Genomic DNA, 25,597 nt, shown 5'->3' on the forward strand with positions numbered 1-25,597 from the left:
TCAAATTCTCCTAACTCAGTTTCATTATCCTTTGTTTATTGGAAAACTGTACCCACAGCATCCATGGCAAACCCAAAGAGAAGCATTGCGTGATCTTGACAATGCTGCTCCCTGCATTTGGCGCAGGTAGTTGGGAAGCACGAATCTCCCACTTCCAGCCAGGCACTTCTTGGAATAGGCACAGGATCATCTACAGGCGCAGCTGCTGCTGTACTTGAGGGGTCCCAGAACCCAGACACATCTCTTTGAGCAGCCAAATGTGTATCTTCCCAGCTACTACTACCTCATTCACTCTTTTTCATCCTGAAATATTAAACTAAGCCCAAAGTGTCTTTAAAATTTAAAATTTAATTACACCCCTTGGAATCTATGCTTTAGAAAACAGTTACTTTTCCTTTAAATAAACCAATATTTGGAACACATACACACATACACACACCCACATGTATATTAAAATGTGCTTTGAAAACATTCTTTACTATAGCATGCAGCTTAGTAGGAAAAATGGAGAAATTCACAGTTCACTCTTTTATATGCTTTCGAGAAGATCTTCAGAATACAGCTAGTAAGTGCTTGTTGAGTGACACATACTCTTGTCAAGCAAATCTTGTCCCTTAGTGGTAATCCACAGGAGTAGGAAGAGATGAAAATGATTTCCACCCTTACATCCTTAAAATGTGCTTTCTTTAAAGGATGGTCTTGTAATACTATTCTCTATAGAAGTAATAAATATTATCTTTGGGAGATAGTGATTATAATAATGGTGTTCACTTACCAAAAAAGTAACAAAGGTATTTTAAATTGTATTTTTATCATGATAGAGAGATTTCAAATAATTTAGCTAATTTTACCTAATAACTACTGAGAATTAACATTGTTATTTAATGTAATCGGTAGTTGAATGGAACATAAATCCAAGAACTAAGCACTAGGGAAGATGTGTAACAGATAATGCTGAGAGATTTGTAATTCTCAAGGATAGAAAAGGGAGAACCCAAAGGAAATTAAGTGCTGGTTTTCTCAAATAAGTAGATTAGATTTTCTTATTTCTTAAAATTACTCTGTAAAGCATATATTTCATGACATATATTTTTATAATTTTCCCAAAGCTACAACATAGATTATATGTGTTTTCTACATCAAGATTTCTTATGCCTATTTCTAGTTCTCCATTTTTTCCAAACACCAAACTAAACTATTACTTTATCTTGTTTTCATAGAATTCTTGAAAATATAAAATATTTTTAAATGTTTATAATGTTATAAACACTGTATCAACTTGTTCACCCTAATAAAGGCACTTAGCATCATAGCTGCATTTGAGAAATATATAAGCACAATAAAACTTCACTTAATATGCTCTAGCATTTCTTCAGTAAACAGTGTGAAGTCAAATTCCTATGTAATTTAACAGTTGCTAGTAGCAGCACTCTGTGATACTAGTTGAAAATAGCTACTCTGAAACATGAACACAACACAGAGAAATTATTCTATAGGTTTGCTCATTTCCCAGGGTTCTGTCCAGATTGAACCAACTGGTGCAGAAGCATGAACTTGAGAAAGAGCAATATGAACAAGCTCAGGTGTTGAGCTATTTTAGCTGTTTTTCTCTCCCCCTCCTTCTGTTCTTCCCCTTGGGTCACTTGAAAACACAAATAAAAGTGACTTGAATTTTAAAATGCCAAATAAAGTGGAAAATTATATGAGTAGTCTCCAAAATAGAGTACAAAAATATCGAAACTTCTACCTGTAGGTACTTTTTATTATTTTCATCTAAAAATTACAATACAATATGCTGAATCTAACACATGAATAGACATCAGTGCTATCAATGGTCTGAGAAGCCAGTGGCTACATGTCCTGTATGGTGCCCATGGATCCTGATGGAAGAAATGGCCCCACAGATAGACATTGTTTCAATCAACAGTGCAAGGATTGAATCTGATGGCGTGGGTGCAGTCCTCTTTTCCTTGATCCCCGGAGTAGGAAAAGACAATCCAGGAGGTTGAGCTGTATTCCAGAAGAGCCACACATCTCTTTAGGCACCAACCAACCAAAAGGAAGGATCTCTGGACCTCAGAAGTCTTCTGGGGATGGTATTGAGAGAATGGGAAGCTGGACCCGTGGTCCATTTTTATCTTTTCATTTTTGTTCATATGCACCTTCCTCCCTCCTTCTGCATGTAAGAATACTTAATTTAGTTAATCCATGTCTGGAGGAAGGTGAAGCCAACTCTACAAGTCTTAATAGTCACCTGACTCACATAATTCATGCAAGTTGTCCTGTAAAGCTGTTTTAACATGCTTTTATCATGAGTTCTTACACCACAGTGCCTGTCACTAAGATGTTGATAGATTCAAATTTTGTTTATATTATAATGACATTAACTACATGTATGTTTAGGTTAGAGACTCCAAAGTTGTCAAATGAACACCCCATCAGTAGAAACAGTCTTTTAAAATGAATATCTCAAAATATATATTTAAACACATTTAAATATATTAATATTGTATTTTTATATAATTTATGCATGTTATCACTTATATAATTATATATAACACATATAAATATATACTTATATATAGTGTATAAATAGTTATCTTATGACTTATAAATAATGCATAAATATAAATATATTAACTGGATTTAAATTATATATTTATTTAATACACAATATATTATTTATGCACATGCCACTCTGCTAATAAATTATGCATTAGGCAAAACATAAAGTGAATTTTAAAAAGATAAGATAAAGAGTAAATAAACAATAATATTAAAATTTTAATTTTATTCTACTCATTATTGATAAATTCATACTTTTTTCTCTCACATATTCTCAGAGTAAATACACTCCATCCCTAAATTTCTGAACATATCAATCAAGGTCTAAAAATGAAAACAGAAGTCTATCTAAGATTTCTTATTTTGTAAAGGGAATTTAGCACTACAGGTTGCTTATACAGTAAATGGAAGAGCTGAGAAACTCAGCAGGGTGATGAGATTAGCAGGTGCAGGACACTTAGCACACCTGGGCTAGGTGGCCCCAAGGAGAAGAGGGGAACTTCAGGCCTGAGTTGCAAGGTAGAAGCTGACCACAGCCACTGTTAGAAGCTTTGCCATAGACAGGAGAGTTTGGGAGAAACACTGTGGCACTGCCTGCTTGGTCTGCGGTGTCTGGCCAGCGTCACTGATTGGCGAATCTGCCCTCATGCAGGGGTAGCTCTGCTTTAATACAGAGTGGAACAGGGGAAAGGAGGAGAATGGAAACAGGCCCAGTACCTGCCAATGGAACTTCCCACAATTCTCTAAATACTCGTTGTCCTTTCATATTTTTCTATCTTGACACGTCTTCATCCATCTACAGGAATACCTTTCTTATTTTTGCCTGTTGAACTCCTATACATCCTTCAAGAACCAAGACATCTATTCCATAAACATTCCCACCATCTGCAGTGCATTGAGTACTATTCACCAAAACGATCCATTTCCTTTGGAAATAGATCTTGCCCCCAAACTCTGTTCTTTTCCCTCCACTTCTTTCTTCCTTTCCCTACCTCCCTCCTTCCTTCTTTCCTTTTGTGCTGGAGATTGCTGGGGCTTATATATGTTTTCTACATCAAGACTTTATTTCTTTTTTCAAAATATTTTCTTAGTTGTCAATAGATCTTTATTTTATTTATTTGTATGTGGTGCTGAGAATTGAACTCAGTGCCTCTCACACATGCTAGGCAAGTGCTCTACTACTGAGCTACAACCCCATAAGCATATGCTCTGCCACTGAACTATACCCTCTGCCCCTCCTAAAACCTTTCATATATATATGAAAAAATATATATATGTAAAGAGAGAGAGAGAGGAGAGAGAGAGAGAGAGAGAGAGAGAGAGAGAGAGAGAGAGAGAGAGAGAGAGAGAGAGATTGATTCTACATGGTCTAGTAGTTCCGAGCAAGGATTCAGAACCATTCTGCCTGGGTGAGATCCTGTGTCAGATCCTGCCTCTTTACTAACTAGCAACATTAACATGCCTTGGCTTCTTCATCTGTTTGCTGAGGTTAAAAATATGTTCCTTATAATTTGTTTGATGGATAAAATAAGTTAATGTTTACATAGTACTTAAAAAGTACCTGGCAATAGTAATTTCTTTATATGTGTTTGTTAAACTACACATACTAATACCAAGTCACTCCTTTTTGTGTGCTTCCCCAGACCTCTGTTTTTCCAGTATAGAATTCTTTACTGTGGACTATAATCTACACATCTGTCATTTCTGATAGGATAGGAGCTTTTGCTATGGAGAACCTATGATTAATCATCTAAGTATTCCCAATGCAAAGAGCATATTAAAAACTCAATAAATGTTTGTTTTATTAATTAATCACTTTATCTAAACTCCCCTGTGTCACATGTCATAGAATCAAATGAGGAGTACCAAAGAAAAGATATTTTTAAGTTTTGAGCAAAGAGAGATTAGACTGTTGGACTTGATATTTGTGGGCAAATTGCATTGAAACTTTTAAAAAGTAGCTAGGATTTAGTCACATAAACCTCATCAGAAGAGCTGAGGGAAATGTGAGCAAAGGTCTGAAAGTAAAAAAAAAATAAAACAAGGCATGGGAATATGTAGAGAGGCAAGGGGCTGCTGTAGACATGGTTCAAAAAGATAGGTAAAGGCAAATTGTGGAAGGTGTGTAGGAAGATCCACTTCATATTGCAGGCCAAGGACTCTCAGTTTCAAATATCATCTGTATCTCTCACATAAGCTTACTCAAGATTAAGTATGAACCCTCTCTTGACATTTAAGAATCTACATCTATCTCTACCTTGTATAAACTTAATTTTTAGTATCAAATATGTAGATGCTCCACACTGTTCTATGATCAAAAACTCTTCCTGAAACTAATGTAGAAGACCTGAAAAATAAGTTGTATATGTTCAGATTAATTATCAGAGAGATTATTGAGATAAAAATCTATAAGATACTTGTTAGTAATAAGTGTCTGGGGTAAAACCATACACCCAGTTTTCAAAAGATGGAGGTATGAAGAAAGAAAATCAAGCTACAGGATAAAATGCATGGTCAAATTTCTTAATTCAATCGGCAATAAATGCAAAAGGATTTCTCTATACTTCTTCCCACTGAGAATTCATTCTGAAATCTGGGATTGGAGACACTTCTGTAAGCAGCTTTGTTTTTCCTCCTTCGAATGCATGGTGCACTGCATAGCTCCTGGGAGCTGTCATTTGGCTCTGACCTACTTTGAAACACATTTCATTTTTGACTGGGAACTGTGAGACTGCACACTTCCTCAGGACAGTAAGAAATGCCCATCTTTGGGATTAAACCAGGTTTCCCATGGAGACACTAAATGGTGAATTGGTCTCAGATAGTCTAAATCCCTTGGCCTATGTGATAAGGTTGTTCTTATTGTTTGGTTTGGTGGTGAGTAGCTTCAAGAATCTCCAGGTGAGTAACAGTCCACCTTTTGGTCTAGTTTACCTTTCTACCCTTTTGCAAAGTTCCTGTTCCTCTGCCTCCTTCATGGAACATCTTTTTTTTTTTTTTTTTTAGCTAGCAAATAAAACTTTGTGACCTTTCCTGGCTGTGTTATCAACATCTCTCTGTGAATTAGTCAGCAGGATGAAAATGTTCTGAGAACAATTCAGGCAGCATGGATAGTCCCTTCTGAGTACCAACTGCCTCAAACTTCATGTGTACTATAATTCCTCTGATACTGGGAGAGAATGTTTTTCTGCATTTTATGCTTCTTATTATGCTTAGTTTTGTTTTTTTGTTTGTTTGACTCTAAGATGAGAAATTTAATAGCACCGTTACTTTGCAAAAGTATGAACAAATGAAGGTTTTATTCTTGTGGAAGGCTGGCATGTAGAATTTAATTATATTGTAGTTTATCAACCAGACTCAATGGGTAAAATACAGACATTTTTCTCACACTTTGGTCTCAATGTCTACTTTATTTTCTGAAGGAGGATGTGGCCCAGGACAATTTGGTTGCCAGACTCCAATGTGGCTGCCAAAAAGTCTTGTCTCTTGGTATTTAAAAATTATTGTGGCTTCTGCCTTGCTTTCTTGAAAATCCCTCCCTTTGGGGGATGCCAGTCATGCAGTGGAGACACTTGGCCCTGTGGAGAGATCCACAAAGTGAAGGTGTAAGGAGTTCTGTCAACAGGAAGCACCAGGTCTCTCCTTTCGAGTCTTACTGGTCTTATACCCCATGTCTTTACCAATGGATATCAAATACTTTCTTCATGGATTTTGCCATGATTAATGAGCCATTTTGGAAGTGGATTCCTCAACTCCAATCAAATTTTCAAGTGACTGCAACCCCATTTGACATCTCAACTACAAACTCATGAGAAACCTTGAGCTTGGACCGCACAGCTAAGCCATTCCTAACTTCCTAACCCACAATAACTGTGTCAGATAATAAAGCTTTCCAGCCCACAGAAACATTATAAGCTCATCATTTTAAGCCTCTAAATTTTAGGCTGGTTTGCTATACAACAACAGGTACTAATACCTGTGAGCTTCTGTTCTTAGCTATAGTTGTTTTATCTCTTGGGTATCAACATTAAAAAAAAAATTCCATTATGAAAATGAATTTTCTCCCTAAACCCTTTCTGAATCATATGAGAAAATCATATTCTTCCTATTAGCATGCCTCTGACCATTACAAAAGCATTCAACAACAACTGAAAATAATTGGAGCCATGTCCCATACTTTTCTTAGTCGCCAAGTTCAACTCTAATCTCTGTGAGAGATAGGGAGGTGATCATGCAGAAGTGATCCCCCCCCCCCCGGGGCCCTGAACCAGAGGTGAAGACAGCATGAATTATGCCTTCTTCGGCTTTGCAACTCACATTTAATATCACATGACTTCGTTATTGGACCAAATTCAGGCTGTGAATGGGTTTGTGAATAGAGTCAGTTCATCACACTTATAATTCTAGCATCTATGTTATTAACTCTGAGTTAGGTGCTTATATTCTTGTACCTTGATCAAATGCCCCAAATTAAAACACTATAATGATGATATGTTGTTCTTTCTACTTTCTTGTAATCATCAAGTGAGCCTCAAAAACCCATATGTGTTTGATAGACTTTATTATCTGGACTAACAACTCACCCACTTCTAACTCTCCCTTTGATCATATAAGATTTCCCCTGTTGTGCAATCTTAAATTCACTTTTCTAGAGCATATATTCCACTTGCAATTAAGTAGTGAACTAGGTATTTTACTAAAGTATCCCTCCCCTTTTAGATAGAATCATCTTCTCTAGCTCATTGATCTATGTTGGTATTTAGAACATAGAAGGTACTTGATATATACTAACTGTGTAGATGAATTTATTTTCTATTTTCTGTTCACAAATGAAGAACCTAAGTCAAAAAGTTTAAATGACTAAAGTCACATTGAATTCTGCAAGAAACAGATTTAGGCTAGTAACCATGCGATAGGTTTCAGTGTTTCATGGATTAAACTGGATGTGAGTATACACCGTTCAAGTCCTATTGCTTCCTAATTTGATTTCTTATTTTGACTTTAGTTACAGCAATAGTAGGGTTAACAGCACACCTAGTCAGAGGTGTTGAGAGGAACACGAGATAACCAGGTACATAATTGTTACTCTTTAGGGTTCTTGCTCCAGATGGCAGATTCCTTCAGGAAAATAATTTTGCTAGGGATGAGAATGGAAAATTTAACCAAAGATTTGAAATTTTCAGATGGAAATATTATTTTAATATTATATATTATAAATTAACTGGGCAGATAATTCCTTTGACAATGGTATTAAACTTAAATCTCTTCTTGCAAATATTAGAAAATGTAGAAAATGAGACAAGAAGTTTGTCTTAATATTTTATGTCTCTTATTATTTTCCCTTTCCCAGTTACAGAATCCTAATGAGTAGATTTGTTTAAATGGAAAATATATCTGCATAATAATAAATTTATAGTTTTACCTTCCTCCTTCAAAAGCTGGCTCTTTTGTTTAGAAAACTGTATTTACTCGCTTGCATTTTGTGTTTTTGCTTAAGTGTCAATTTTTCTGTAAAGTCTAACTATTAAAATACATTTGCCTGTGGCCATGCCATCTTTAAATTTTCCTTAATTTGCATGCATTTCATATCTCAATGGAAAACCTAAAAAAATGTCTGACATAAAGTCTATACATAACAATACTTTTGATTGACAGGAAGGTTTATTATGCATTGATATGACATCATATTTATGTATAACAATGACTTTTTGATTGACAACTAAGCAATGATAGAATTCTGGGCACCTTCTATATACTACTTTTTATAAGACAAACTAAAATATCTAGATAATTGGCTGAATTTTTCAGTTTTCATTCCACTTGCTTAGCACTGGGTATGGAAAGACATGATGAGCTAATGTCTCATTTTTTTACCTTTTTCAGTGGTAAAAGATGATACTTTGTCTCAATAGAACATTATATGGTTACACTTCCTTTTTTTCTTCTTTTAATGATTTTGTGTCTTAAAAGTTGGCAACTTCATTATTGAATTAACTGATTTTAAATATAGGCATGCTTACAACTGGTCTGCAGAATAGTTTCAGGATCCTGATGGTGGATCAGTGGAAAATCTTAGTGGGGCTCTGCATTCTGGTCTCTTAAATAAGGCTTATTCAGAAAGCACAATCCTCATCAACGCACACCCATGTCAATCAATTAACATGCATTTCTAGAGCACCTACTAGAGTCTACACTCAACAAATATAAGATAGTATCTGGGCACAAGAAGCACTTGGGGAATGCTGCCAGGCAATACATAATTAAATGTTAAATAATGTAGTACACTCTAAGAATCCAGAGAAAGGTAAAGTCAATGTGGTCTGTGCTATAACAGATCCAAGTTGTCTACGCTTTTATGCTAACTGAATAAATGACCTCAGGAGAATTGCTTAACAGTTTCATGTCTCAGTTTCCTCATCTGTAATATGAGCTACAGTCATCTCTCAGCTCTGCTTAACTTTATAAGAAAGGTTTTGCAGAGAAAGCAAGATTTGCACTGAGCCTGAAAAGTAGATGTTGAAGCCAACTCTGAGGTCGGCATGAATGGATGAAGGAGGATGCTCATTCATGTTAGGAAGGAAGCTTTCACAAGTCTTGAGATTTGTGTTATATTAATGACCCTGCTCTTCACAAAAATCAGCATTTAATTAAACTTCTGGAAGAAAACCAGAAGAATAGTATCACTACAGTAATGGGAATTTGTTCATTCATCCAAGTAAGTATACAATTTTTTAAAAAGAGAAGGCATCTAGCTTTTAAAAACAGACTTGAGAACCAGGAGTCTTCATGGTGAAATGATTGGTGCTTCTTTGTGACTGTAGCCCTGGATTTCAATCTCCAAATGTGGGCACACCAAGACCATTACACTAGGGAAGAGCTGTTCATACTGCAGTTATGAATTGCTGTTTTCTAAATGTATAGGTTGCCTAAGTAGTCTACTTTTTCCTGTGATCCTTACACAAAAGAAGGTGGCCCAATCTGTATGTAAATGTGGGAATAATGAAATGGAACATTGCTTTGGGTACATTCTTAAAAACATCTGGAAAAGATCCCAGATTCCGCAGTAAGCAGAGAAAGAGCTCAGCCCTTGGCTCACACTAGGGTGTATAGCAGGAGAAGATTTTTGACAACTTTTACAAAAGGACAACTCTGCTCTTTGTTTGTATGTTGCCTCTCCTTATATTTCTTTTTCAAAAAGTTTGTGCATATTTGATTTTTTATTATTTGCATTTTTATAACATATATCTTACATTATTATAGACTTAATCATGAAACTCATCTGATTCTTCTTATATTCTTGATAACTATCAACTTAGAACCAAATATTTTGCTTTTCTAACAATTGTACACTGCATTAAAAAGAGACACAACCAGGCAATTTGTGTTCAGTTAGTGTTTGTAATATATAATTTGTTTTAATTTTGGAACTAAAAGCTACTTTAGAATAATCCTGCATTATTCTTGAAAACATTGGGCCCTGTCTAGCTGTGGCCTTTGGCATTCAAAATTCATTTTCAACAGTAATTAACAAAGAAATTGTTTTTTGACCTTTTTTTTTCCAAGAGAAACCAAGTCCTATATTATATCCTCAGAAAAGATAAATTAAAACACTTTCATTTTGTTTTAAGGAAAAACTGGTGGATGTTTCAAAAGTAATGATGTCCAGTGGTGTTCAGGCTAGGGAAAAAAATAAAGTAAACACCATGAATTTTGCCTTTTAAAAAAAATCTTATTTTTAAGAGCAGTTTTAGGTTTGCAACAAAATTAAGGGAAAGATAGAGAGATTTCCTGCCTATCCCCTATCCACACACATGATCACCCCCTCCACTACCAGCATTCTCCAATGGAGTAGTACATTTGTTATAATCAATGAATCTGTAATTATCACTCAGAGTTCATGGTTTATATTAGGGTTCACTCTTGGTGTTGTATACCTGGATAAATTTGTAATAACATGTCACCAGCATTATACTATCAAACAAAGTATTCTCACTGCCTTAAAAATGATCTGTGCTTTGTTTGTTTAACCCTCCCTCCCCTCAACTCTAGGCAACCACTAATCTTTTTACTGTCTCCATAGTTTGGCCTTTTCCATTTTGTCGTTGTAGTTGGAATAAGACTGTATGTAGCCTTTTCAGACTGGCTTCTTCTCAGTGTTTTACTTCTTTTACTTTATTTATACTTTTCCCAGTATAATATGCACTTGTTTCCTCTTTTCATGGATTGAGAGCTCATTTCTTTTTAGCCATGAAAAATATTCTATCACCTGAATGTACTCAATTCAATTATTCTTTCACCTACGGAAGAACATCCTGCTTGCTTTCAAGTTTTGACACTTATGCTCCCCACCCCAGAAATTACGCTAACATAGTTTGTGTGATGGTGATGATGTTCTTTTTGGATGTGCATCATCAAAAACAAAAATCACTAGATAATGATTTTGTACATAAATATTTATGCCCTACAAAAACATAGACTGAGATTTCCCAAAATTTGGAAGTTCAATGTTAGGATCAAAAAGTTAACTTGGCACTTCAGAAATATATGCTGTCATTGTCTACTGATACAGAGAACTGCAAACAAAATAATAGCATTTCAGCAACCTGAGTTTCTACAACATACACCAAGGGAAGTTAGCTCCTGGAAGTGCAGTGGCAGAGCACCTGGTCACTGCTGGCAGCTGGCCAGTGGCCATGCAGGAAGCGGCGGGCAGCAGCCAACAGGCACAGACTCGTTCCTACACCCATGAGACACTCTCTGAGGACATCCAGAAATACTTCACAGGGGAAGCTTGCCAGGTGCTGGGTCCTGTGTGGCCACATTTACTGTCATTTTCTTTTGTTCTGAGGGGCAAGGACATGTCCAAACAGCAAAATTTGGGTCTACATTCTAACATGGCCTAATTTATTTGCATAGTCTACTGAGCTCTGGGACAGCAGGATAGCAAAAATGAAGCCCATCGCCTCTTCCCAGGGCTGAAGGATTCCCATCTACAAAGAAGATCACTTCAACGTGGAAAGTCAGAAAAACGCAAGAGGAATCAGTGCAAATGTGCACATTTCCAAGGAAGGAATGATAAAAGGGTATGAGAAAGGTAGACAGAAACTGAACTGCCCACGTCCTGTGCATTTTGAAACTGTGAATGATTTGGCTTCCATCAAAACTGTGAGGTCCCTTTAAAAGTACATTTAGAAACATGATCCCGTACTGAGGTCAGACAAAAGAAGAAAAGTGATCTTAAGTGTTTACTCACAAGGCATCAAACCACTAAAAAAAGCTCACTGATAAGATAAGGCTGGGGCAAGTGAAATGAAGCTCACAGAAATACTTGCCTTGGGAACTCATATAAGTATTCATTCTCTTAATTCCCGTTTGATTATCCTTTCCCAACCACAGTGAGCCAGCTCCCACACTGCCTTCATATTAGGGACACAAGGTTCCTTGGGGAACAGTGCTACACACCCTGCCAACCTCACATTTAACACAGTGACTCTGTACCTCAAAGAAAATCAGCACCTGTTAATGGAACCAATAAAATAAAAATAAGAGAGAAAATGACATATTCTATTTGTTGTCATGTCATAATCCTAAACTTTCTACTCTAACAATCTCTCACACATTTTTGTTCATCACAATCGACCAACATTTTTTCTACTATCCAGACACAAAGCAAGGCTGTGTAGTATTCTTGTGCTATCTTTGCTGCCTGCCCCTCTCCATACACCTTCATGAGGCTTAAATTAAGAATGACCCTATGGGGAAATGCCCTCATTTTGCAGATTTCCATTGCTCTGTTTCTGTTCTTTATCAATGTAATAACTCATTAGTATGTTGGTTTCTGAGTATTCCAAGGGAAATAAGCTGGTTATTTCATGTATATAAAAACATGAACACAACCATGTCTGTACACGTGAGCACATGCACACGCTTGGAAATTAATTATTTTTTCAACATAGAAAATTGAGATCACATCAAATTTAAATTCTCAGATATTTCTATAAAAACTTAAAAATGAATATGTCATCCTGAGTTCGAGAAAATGGCTTAAATGATGGGGAAAAAGTCTATAGCTCCCTAGAGGCTGAAATATTATGATCATCATTTTCATAATTCAAATGAATACATAATTACTAGAGAGCAACAGGGAAGATTTACACTAAACTGAACCAAAAATCAGTGGCAATCAGTATAGGAAAATATACCCTCTTGTATCTGAAGTAAATTAATTTTGTTACTGAAATGTCATCCTGTTGTCATATCTCTACTCTTATCACTTATTCAAACATATCCATTTTTCCTTCCTAATGTTTCATTGCTAAGATAATTGAACTTTGCAGTTTTTATCTCAGGCTTATATTACTTAAAAATCTCTGTGTGCGTTATTACATGGAAAGGGCAAAGGCAGAGATAGGCCTTATTTAGCTCTCATGGTTTATGATTGCATTGAAGCTCACAATTGATTATAGCTTCCTAACCTCTGTTTTCCTACTCATTACCCTCTTCATTTTATACCAGTATTTCCAGCTATTAGACTGTCTTTATTTAGGAGGCACAAAAGGAAAAGACCAAGAAGAATTTGAAAAATAATACATTTTTGTTTTGATGTTTCAATTTAATGCAGGTTGGAAAATGCTGAACTGTCTAAGGTATACTAAATATTCATTAGGCAGTTTAGCTTTTACTAAGTTCTAAATGAAAATGACCCAGCAAAATCAAATCGAAATTTCATGGAGTACTTTTCAAGTATGGTTCTAAAACATACATTAAACAAAATGCATTCATTTGAATGCAAGTCTCTCTCTTTCTCTAGAATACATACACACCCTAGGGTCTATTATGCTTTCAGTTCAATGCCTCCAAAATGTGTGTGGTGTGGATCAAATAAATAGTTCAACAGCTTTCATAAGCAAACAATCTTATGGTCTGGTATATCTACAAACCTCTTGTGCTATTTCTTTATGCTTCCCCACTTACAAAGGTTAATGCAAATTTCATTTGAATTCAAGCAAAATATTCTGCGTTGTTTTCTACATAGACAAATCTGTTCAGAAAGAGCCCATCAGAATTTATCCATGTGAATCCAACAGCCCTTTAAGGACTTGTAGAAGCATAGCAAAATGTGCTCATTTTTAGAAATCAGATTTGCCCTGGCCAGCCTTAGAATCATAGTACTTAGAGCAGGAAGGACTTTAGAAATCATACAGCCTAGCCTTCCCATTCCAGCAAAAACGTAGAATTTAGCATATATGCAAAATAACCTATTTTTCATTTCAAAATGTGCTGTTCCTTGTCTTGATGTCTGTTTTATTTGGTATTAATATAAGCACTATACATTTCTTATGTTTACAGGTTTCATGATACATCTTTTTCTATCCTTTTTACTTTCAATCTATTTGTGTTTTTATATTTAAAATGCATCAGTTTTAGACGACATATAGATGGGTCCTGATTTTTAATCCAGCCTCACAATATCTGCCTTTTAATTAGAGTATTAATCTATATAAACTTAATGTAATTATTGTGCTTATATTGTCATTGTTGCCTATCTTTCCATCTGTCACTCTCTTCAAATCTTTTCCTATTTTCACCTGTTTTGGCTTACTATAAAGTTTTTTAATAAATATTTTATCTTAGAACAGTTTTAAGTTTAGAAAAAATTGTGAAGATAGTCGAGAGTTTCCAGATACCTCACATCCAGTTTCTTCCATTATTAACATCTAACATTAATATTATTATTAATGAGCCAATATTGATACATTATTATTAATTAAATTCACACTTTATTCACATTTTCCGAGTTTTCCCCTGACTTCCCTTTTCTGTTCCAGGATCCATAAACTCCTCTTAGTTGTGACAATTTCTCAGACTTCCCTTTTCTTATGACCGGACAGTGTTGAGGAGCATTGGTCAGGTATTCTATAGAAGGTTCCTCTGTTGGTATTATTCTTATTTTACTCATAATCAGACTAGGACTGTGTATTTTGGAAGGAAGACAACAGAGGTGAAGTGCCACTCTTACAACATCAGATCAAGGTACACTCTATTAACATGACTTATTACTATTGACATAAACCCTATTTCCTGGCTGGAGCAATGTTAGTTTTTCCAATAAAAAGGTGCTTTTCCTCCATCCTCATTTTCATACTGTAATCTGTGGAAAAAGCCTCTATGTGTAGTTCATGTTGGGGAAATGGAGAGTTATGCTCTTCCTCTTTGAGGGTGGAGTTTTTTTGTTTTACTTAATTATCTATTTATATCTCTAGGACTCATGGATATTTATTTTATACTTTGAGTTATAATCTAATACTATATTTTCTTGCTCAAATTGTTCAACTTCTGGTCATTGGGAGTTCTTTTAGTTGGTTCTTATGTCCAGTTGACAAATCTCTACCCCTCACACATCAGATAGAGCACTAATCTCTAGGGTATATAAAGAACTCAAAAAGCTAAGCACCCCCCCCCCCCCAAAAAAAATAACCTAATCAATAAATGGGCCAGGAATCTGAACAGACATTTCTCAGAAGATGATATACAATCAATCAACAAATATATGAAAAAAATGTTCATCATCACTAGCAATTGGAGATATGCAAATCAAAACTACTCTAAGATTTCATCTCACTCCAGTCAGAATGGTAGCTATTATGAAGACAAATAACAATAAGTGTTGGCGAGGATGTGGGGGAAAAGATACACTCATACACTGCTGGTGGGACTGCAAATTCATGCAGCCAATATGGAAAGCAGTATGGATATTTCTTGGAAAATTGGGAATGGAATCACCATTTAACCAAGCTATCCCTCTCCTTGGTCTATACCCAAAGGACTTAAAAACAGCATACTACAGGGACACAGCCACATCAATGTTTATAGCAGCACAATTCTCAATAGCTAAATTGTGGAACCAACAGATTCCTTCAATAAATGAATGGATTAAAAAAAGGCATATATACACAATGGAATTTTACTCAGCAGTAAAAGAGAATAAAACCATGGCATTTGCAGATAAATGGATGGAGTTAGAGAAGATAATGCTAAACGAAGTTAGTCAATCCCAAATAACCAAATGCTGAATATTTTCTTTGATATAAGGAGGCTGATTCAAAGTGGGATAGGGAGAGGGATCAAGGGAGAAATAGACAAACTCTAGATAGAGCAGAGGGGTTGGAGGGGAAGGGAGGGGGCAAGGGGTTAGAAATGATGGTGGAATGTGATGATCATTATTATCCAAAGTACATGTATGAAGACACAAATTGGTATGAATATACTTTGTATACAACCAGAGATATGAAAAAATGTGCTCTACATGTGTAATAAGAATTGTAATGCATTCTGCTGTCATATATGAAGAAAATAAATTAATTTAAAACAGATACTCCAGGCTCATCTTGTACATTTCATGTTTCTATCCCCAAATCATTCATTTCTCCAAGATACTCTGGTTCTTTCACTGGAGAGTGGTATTAGAAACCAGATTTGGGTAGTAGGTGTGTTTATTTCTCCTAGAGTCTCATTTCTTTAGGTCCTCTCAGCTGACACGGAAAGGTAATATATGGTGTTACTAAGTCAAGTATCTATCCATAGTAAATATTTCCATATGTAACCAGCTGTACATATACTAAGCTTAACCTGAGCCTTTCCTGATATCTTAAACTCTAAACCATTCCATATGGAACATTCCAACCTCTTCCCCTTGCCATGAGCAACTTACTACTTCAACTGTGAGAGACCTGGCTCTCACCATTTATCATCCATCTACTTAATTGCTCAGTTCCTGTAAAGTAATATCAGAATTATTTGGCTATACACCCTAGAGTATAGTTTATGTATAGATTCTTTTGCCTTTTAATTTATAGACTTCACTCATTTCCAAAGTTACTTCGCTCAACAACTTTTCCCCGTACTCCCAGTAAAGTTGTTTTAAACATTTGTAATAAAGGCATATTGTTTTGTCACATTCTGCACTTCATTCTGGGATCCCACAAACTCCTGAATGGTTTTTAAGATGGACACATTAAGATTTACCATCTATGCTATAAAGTTCTATAGATTTTGACAAAGTCACGTGTCATGGCTTTCCATTACAGTATTATTCATAATAGTTCCACTGCCTTGTGCCTTATCTACTCAACTTTCCTTCCTCTCCCAAATTCTTGAAATCACTGGTCCCTTAATAGTCTCTAACAGAATTTTCTAGGATATATTTAACTGGAATCATGTATTTTATAGTCTTTTCAGGCTCACTTTTTTTCATGGAGCAATGTGTATTTAATATTCATCCATATCTTTTCATGGCTTAATAGCTCATTTCTTTTTATAGTGTACTAATAATCCATAGTGTAGATTATCACTGTTGGTATATTATTTCAGTTAATGAAGAACATCTAGCTTGCTCCCAGATTTTGGTGACTATAAGTAAATCTCTGTTATTATTCGTGTGCAGGTTTTTGTGGGGTATATGTTTTCAAAACAGTTCAGAATATAAATAGAAGTTTTATTACTAAAGTGTATGATAAGAGTATTTGACTTTGTAATAAACTTGCCAAACAACTTTCCAAAGTGTGTAAAGCGTTTTGAATTTACATTGGCAAAGTATGAGTTCCTGTTGCTCATCCCTGACAGCAATTGTTCGTGTCAGGTTTAGACAAGTTTTGTTGTTAATTATTGTTTGTTTGTTTGCTATTTTATTAAGTGAGTAGAAATAAAGTCTAGATTTTTTATGCTTATATCTTGTTGGGCTTCTTGAAGATATATATTATTGTTTATAATTGGCTCTGAAAACTTGTCAAATCTTGCTTCTGCTACATCTACCTTCATTCTTTATCCCATTCTGTGCTCCATGAAAAAAAAAATCACTTTTGTATATTTCCCATCTCTTTGTTTCTCCAGTCTTCATTCCAGATTACTAGGATCTGCCTTCCAGTTTACTTACTCCTTTAATTAGTCAACTGTGTAGTTAGTATTATCAACTGAATTTGTAAATTAATTATTGTGATTTCTAGTTCTAGTTTTAGTTGTTTTATTCCAAAAATGCCTTTTCTACTTTTGCATTTTCGTTTTCCCTGCTCACATTTTCAAACTAATCTCTGATTTCTTAAATATATTAAACATAGTTGTTTTATAACCTGTAATTGATAATGTGTGTGTCTGCATTATTTGCAGTCTGTGCTGTTTGCTATTTCATGTAGAATATTACCTATCAGAATTATTTGACACCTGTCACGGAGGTAAACTCCCTCAAAGAACATCTGCATTTGCCTCTGTCAGATATTTGAGAACACCTGAAAACATACTGTTATCCATGTTAAGATTTTTAGATAATGTAGTCAATGTAAATTGACCTAAGAGCTCTGGGGGTTGGCATATGTTTAACAAGTTTCAAAGGAAAAATATTTTCCTTTTTTATTCAATACCCTGGTTTAAGACCAGCAACTTTCCTTGTGTTCTGGATGGCATTGTGAGGGAGGGGTGTGGAGTGCAGGGAAGGAGAGATCTGGTTTGTTTCAGACTCACCTTTACACTCTTACACAAGAACACTTCTGTAATCCTGACATTGCTTAGTGGTCATCTTGCCAGTGCACTTAAAGAAGCAAAAAAGAATTGTTTTAGTATTCTTTGTTGTTTTCAGCAGAAGAGTACATAGGATACCTGTTCTGCAACATTGTCAGAAAAGAAAATGCAAATCCTTTTTATTTTATATGAACACTCAATCCACAAGAAGGCAAATGATTTGACAGAGCCTTCACAGATCTGATTGTTCAGAATAAAAATTTACTGCTATACTTGGGATTGAACAGTAAATTCTTTTTAAAGAATGTTATTTTCAAAGAAAATATTTTAAGAAGATTCTTTTTAAAGAATATAGGACTCTGAAAATCATAATGACTGGGGAAAATGTAAATATCCATCAATATTCAGTAGGGCAGATTACTTATTAAATAGGTTGTCAAATAGGGTATGTTTCAAGCCACAGAAGACTGTCATTTGATTAAAGATTTTAATCAGATTTGAGGTCATTTCCACCTCAAATCAGTGTACCTCAGACAAATGTCTTTGTTTCATTTGAAATTTTCCCAACTGTCCTACTTCCTAAACACCAGGGGAATCACCAGCTGCTATCCTGGTATTTAAACCCAAATCTTTGGCATTATCTTTACTTTCAAATCTTTCTTCTTCCACATGTACTCATTTATCAACTTTAGCAGCTTCCTTTGCTCTGTCAATCCTTTGTTGGGGCTGATTACTTCCTGATTAGAATATTGTCAGTGTCATTCTGTTCTTCTAGTTGCCAGCATCTACCTATGTTTTTAATTCCTTATAACATGTTCCTGCACACGCATGTGTGTCTGCACAAAAACACACACAATTCATCTATATGTTTTATCTGGACATCTTTTTGTGTAAATACTTAGAGCAAGTCTCCATTATGGTTCATCTAGAAAAAGAGTGTTCTAAAATTGGGAGGGGGGATAGTAGAGGTATTTTAGCTTTATATTTGATTTTGATTTTTCACAGAGATGTAGCTATTTACTACTACCCAGGTAATATAAATTAAAATATGAAGACAATTCTCATGCTTAAATGTCTTTATCCTTCAGTCTTTTATGGTGACTCTCCTCTATCCCTACATACTTTTTGTTCTTTGTTCCCTCCTTAACATTTAACCTTTGAATTTTGTAGCCTAGTTCAAAAATTTTATTACTGGGTCAAGGCTTTACCCAGCCCCCTCTTTCTTGCGAATGCGCACCAAACATTCTTTGGCACAAAGCAGAGACAAATTTAAGCAAGGTGCATTCTCTGTACTTACCCATAATGATGTAAGATTGAACACTTCTTTAAAATCACTTTCCTCTATTCTCTTTTCAGAAATAATTTTCCACATGTTGTCCTAAAACATTCCAAGATCTATTCTTCCTACCTGTCTTTCTTCCAGCTCTCTTCACTAAATCAATATTTTCCACATTGTACTTTCTCCTTTATCTCATCTATAGTCTTGGAATTTTCAATTCTCAGCCTTCTCTTGCAGCCTCCTAAGCCTGAATGCTGACAGTACCATTAACTCTATTCTGCAGAATGAAGCTCAGAAAGATGTAGAAGTGAAAAACAACAAGGTTGGGCTAAGTTAAAGACTCTAAGAACAACTGGGAAGATAAAACATCAAAGAGATATTTGACGAGAAAGATGTGGATTTTCATATTCTAGAAGCACAACGAAGTCCCCAAAAGGTTAAATAAAACAAAATACACTCAGACATATCACAGAGAAATTGAACAAAACTACAAAGAGAAACTGAAAAAGTAGCCAGAGAGAAAAGACAGAATATCTTATGAATGATAGTCAATTAGTCAGCTGATTTTTTAATAAGAGACAGCGGAATATCGTCACACTGCTGAGAGAAAAATAAAAGTCAACTTTAAATTGTAAACCCTGTAGAATGTTTTCAAAAACAATGATGAAATAAATACAAATGCTGAGAAAACTACTTTTTGAGGTTTTGATGATGGTATGAAATTCATAAAGACTGGTCAACAATAAAAATGGTAACAGGTAATTTGAACAAATTCTGATTTATAAAATAATAATAATAGTGATAGTTTTCTATTGCTGTCATAAAAATTACTGCATATTTAATGCCTTAACATAATTTATTATCTTACAGTTCAGTGGTATAGAAATCTGACACAGGTCTATTGGGCTAAAATCTTGATGTTAGCAGGATTATATTCCTTTCTGGTGGCTCTGAGGAGAGAAGCCTTTACCTTGCCATTCCTAGGTTTTAGAGCCTGCCTACATTCCTTGGCTCATATCCCTCTTTCTAGATCTTCAAAGTATTTTTCTGACCATTCTGTATAGTCATATCTTTCTCTGTTCAAAGCCAGGAGAGGTTCTTGGCTTTTAAGGATTCCTGGGATTCCACTGGACCCACATGGATGAAACAGATTGATCTCCTCATCTCAAGGTCCTTAATCTTAGACCTTAGTCCTATCTGAAAACCCCTTTCATGATATAAAGTAAAATATTCATAGGTTTTCTGGGAATTAGGATATAGACATTTTATTGAAGGGCATTACAGATGGTCCCTGATTTATGCTGACTCAATTTAGGAGTTTTCAACTTTATGATGGTGCAAAAGCAATACATATTCAGTAGAAACCATAGATCAAATGTTGAATTTTTATCTTTTGCTAGCAATATGTGGTATAATGCTCTCTCATGATGCTGGGGGTGGGGGGGCCAGGGAACCACAACTCTGAGTAAGTCAGTCACACAACCACAAAAAGAAGCAACCAATACTGCACAGTATTCTATGTTGCTAATCTATGATGTTCCATAGATTAGGAGTATTAAGTGTATTTCCTATTTAGAATATTTTCAACTCATGATGGGTTTATAGTGAGATAACCCCATCATATGTGGAGGCACATCTGCTTCTTCTGTCACAAATGTTATTTAATATTTGGTGTTCCTACTTACCTACACCATAATGAATAAGATCATACTGTAAAACACTAAGAGAAAACAAATAGGTTAGAAGCTTAATATTATAAGGACAATAGTTCCCCATACGTTTATATATTGTTTCAAAGGAACTCTACTAAAAATCTCATATAGTTTCTTATAAAATTTATGAAGTTGATTCTGAACTCTATATGGAAAAGTGAAGGTTCAAGAAAAGCCATGAGGTTCTTGACAAAGTAGAATAAAGTGAGGAGTCTTGTACTACTGCAAGATGAAATTTATTCTAATGCCATAGTAATTAAAACCATGTGGTACTGATGTAGGAAAAGACACAAGAATACATGCTCCAGGTGTATTCCCACACATACTTGGAAACTTGATATATGACCAGTGTAGTGACACAGGTCAATAAAGAAAATCCTGGATTTATCCCATTTGTGGGACTTGACTATTGTTTATTCATATGGAGGCAATGAATTGCATCTTCCCTTCTTATCATATAAAAATTAATTCCTAGGTTGTAATAGCTGGGTATGCTATCTTTCTTACCTCCCCCAGATTACAATGGAGTAACACAAAAAAGGATTTGTTTCTTATCTGGACCACATTCCAGTGCAGACTTGTTGGGGAACAGCCTGTCAATTCTCTGATCTCCATTGTCATTCACATTGTCATTCTCCTTCCAACTAGTGGTTCTGACATCCTTTTGGTTCAGTTCTTCTCTAATTCTTTTATCTCCTTTCCATGTACTTCCCCTTCTGCACCACCTCATTACTCTGCAGAATCCCCACTAGCAAGAAGGGGCTTACCAGATGTGGCTTCTCAATCTTGGACCTCCCAGCCTCCAGAACCCTGAGTGGAATAAACCTGTATTCCTTATAAGTTACCTTGTCTTTGGTATCTGATTATAAGAGTAGGAAGTGAATGAAGACATGCCTTTTCCTTGTACTTCCTTCTCACAAGTTTTCTAATCATGTTCCATCCCAGTCCCTGCCCATTCAACCAAACCATTAGCCATAATTCATGATATATATCATGTGTTGATATATATCTGTACCTCTGGCCATCTCTTTTTCCATGTAAAACAAACACCCAGGTACACTTCTCAGAGTTCTGCCACTTAAAAAATTTCCCTTTGTCACAGTCTTCCAGGGCAATCCCAGAGTGAAACAGAGCACTGCAACCATTCATTTTTGGGTATTGTCTACAAATCATATAGAATCTTCTGTAAACCAAGCCCAAGATTTTTCTTCCTCAATCAACTAGTCACGAAAAATTCCATATCCTATTCTAAGTATGGTCTGAGAGGAAGAGAGCCAAAGACAGAAGGTACAGTCTTTTATAATCTAATCTTGGAAGTGACCATATAATTTTTGGCATCTTCTATTGGTCATACAGACCAATCCTAGAATAATATGGGTAGGGATTATACAAAGGTGCAAATATTAGGAGGCATGAATCATTAAGGTTCATCTTGGGACTGTAACCAAAAAGGAGAAAACAAAGTTAGGCAATGGGGCCTAGAGTCATTTATTACATTATCAATGTGTGCTATGTTAAACTATACCTGAGTAAATTTAAAAAGGCAGAGATGGTGGGAACAATTTGCAATTAAGTCATTTGGAATAAATGATTTCTGGGGCATTGGATCCAGGTATTGCATAATCCATACTGATTTTGAAATGTGAAGTTCATTCATGTTCTCATCCCTTTGAAGGCCTGAGTCTCATTGTTGATGTCCATCTTTTATGCCTTATGATAGTGATTCCTTGCACCTAATGATGAGTTTCTTCAAAAGATAATCCCTCACTTAGTTAGAGTGCAAATATTATAAATTTTTTGGTTTACTTTTTAATACTCTTCTAAATGCACTCACCTACAATCTTAAAATGCCTTCATAATATGCACTTTTAAATTCAAGTAAAATAATGTCTGGAAAGTCCTTGAGCTCTTGAAATAGTAGAAAACACTCTATCATAACTTCTGTTTTAGAAACTAAAGCACAAGATCAAAGATTAATTCTCTTGTGCATCCATCCATCCATCCATCCATCCATCATCCATCCATTCTTTTAACTAATGTTTGGACCTATACTAATAGTTGTGGGATTCTATACAGTGATTTAGCCAAGTTTTACAAAGAAGACTGAATAAAAATAGTGGTAGAGGAGTAAAAAGAGACAGATGTTGGAGATATTATAAGAAGTAAATTGGAGAAAAAATATCAGAGAAAGAAAATAGAAAAAAACCTCAAATGTATTGGGTAAAGTAATCTTGCCAGTGACTAAGGTAATTGAAAGGGTGAGCGAGAGTTGTAGGTGGGATCTGGTTACGTTGAGAAAATGGCAGGTCATCCACATAGAAGTTAAAACAGAAATGAAGCTCATGTGATCAATTAGAATTATCACGATAATGTTTTTTTAATTAAATTTATTTTGCAAATATATGATACACATCTATCAGATACCATAACACATGTCAGGAAACCTATTATAGACATTATGTTTTATTATTCCCAAAATTTAGAGTACTTTTGATTTAAGTGAACAGTTTCTGCCATATCCAAGTTCCACATTCTTTCAACCACACAAGCTCATTTCCTCAGTTCTTAGCATGCTTACATTGTAATAATGGAAGAAAATTCATTCACTAAAATAAATTTCAGTTTATCACATAGAATTTCAGAGTATAATGTTGCTACCAGAGGCCAGGGTAGTGGGGAGGGGAGGAATGGGGAAAGTTTGATCATTGGGTGCCAAGTTACAGTTAGATGGGAACAAAAAATTCTGATGTATCATTTAACAGTAGCATGGCCATAGATAATAATAATGTACTGTATATTCCAAAAAACTAGGAGGATTTTCCAAGTTTTCATCATAAAGAAAAGATGAATGTTGAAGGAGATAGATACATAACCTGATTTAAACATTATATAATATGTACATGTACAGAAACATTACATGATACTGCACTTGTTGACGGCCACAGCCAAGTCGGGATGACTTGGCATTTTTGCCAGAATGGAGTGGTTGAGAGGTGACGCCAGCAAGCCATTGAGATGATGATGGTTATGTTAAGCTGTGTATTCAGTTGTATAGTAGACCCCTGCTGTCCGCCTCGGCCTGCTACTTTGGAGTTCTAGTGGGGATTCCTGGGGAGTTCCCGTTGGTTGGGGAAGTGCCAGAGGAGGGATTTCTGGAAGAGGAATTTCCGGTTGGTGTGTGGTGTGTCCCGGGAGAAGGCCAGGTGCGTGGCCTTCGAGGGAGTGCTGAGAATAAAGGAGTTCCTGTTTTGAACCTACAAGGCTGTGTGGCGGCTCGGTTATTTTGTGCCCAGCTAGACTGCGGCATACACTTATATGAACAATGTTTACACTTTATACATCAGTTAAAAATAAATTAAAAAATAATTTTAATAAACAAACTGCATATGCACAAGTTCTAATACAGTGGCACAAAAAAAAGATCATCAGAATCCAGGTGAGAAAAATAAACTCTACTGGTTTGAGCATTCAGGGAAGACTCAATGGAGGGGGGCATTGGAGCTTAATCTTTAATGATGGGATTATTTGGAAATAGACACAAGAATGAGAATGTCCCAGTTTTAAGAAGCAGAAAGAATAAATACAAAGTAGTGGGAAAGCTAGGAAGTATAGAGCTTTGTGACTTATACAGTCTGGCTTAAAGATCATTTGGGGAATATGATTAGAAGGGATAAAATTTCCATTGTTGATGATCTAGAGCCTTGAATATCAACTTCAATCTGTAAGCTATTCAGTGAACAAAGGGGATATATTAAAAGCTGTTGTGCAGAGAAATAATGTGACTAGTGCTAAATTTTAGGAAGGTTATTGTAACAGCTGGCCACATAATTAGTTCAAGGTGGTTGAATGACCTACATGCAAACATGAGATTTATACTTGAAAACAAATTTCTTTTTAAATTTTTCCTTTCTTTAAAGTTATTAGGAAAGAGGAGCCCTGTCTTTGGTGCCTGAAACATAGAGGCTGTAAGCCTGATGATGCTGGGACCTATTGTCATTCAACATTGAGGAAGCATTTACTCTGTGCCATATGCTTGTCTGGGTTTTAGAGATGAGTAATGGAAAAAACAGACCCAGTCTTTATTTTGTGGTAACATTTAGTTGAAGAGAAAGATAATAAACACAAGAAATGAATAAAAATAAAGGGGCTAACTTCAGATAATAAGTGCCCTAAAGAAACTGGATCAGAATAGCAAAATAGTGAATGGGAGCTTCTCAGATTAAGATTGGGAATTTTGGATGAGGATTACATTAGATGAAGTGATCAAGTCGTGTTACTTGGAGGAGTGCTGATCTTTGAGTTAAAACTCAAGTGATGAGAAAGAAGAAATATTAGGGCACATCCAACAGCTTGAACCATATCTGCAATTTGGGTCAATGCTTGCGTCTGTTGGAAATGTAGAAGCAGGTCTGAAATGGGAGCAGAAGGAATGATGGAAAAATGGTAAGAGAAGATATTGATTCACACATGTATATGGTTTTCAAATATTTTATGATACTATGACAGTTAATTTATATGTCAACTTCACTAG

Source organism: Marmota monax, unplaced genomic scaffold (assembly GCF_021218885.2).
Source record: "Marmota monax isolate L192 unplaced genomic scaffold, Marmota_monax_Labrador192_F-V1.1 WCK01_AAM20220418_F8-fsc00015, whole genome shotgun sequence".
NCBI classification, from domain to species: Eukaryota; Metazoa; Chordata; class Mammalia; order Rodentia; family Sciuridae; genus Marmota; species Marmota monax.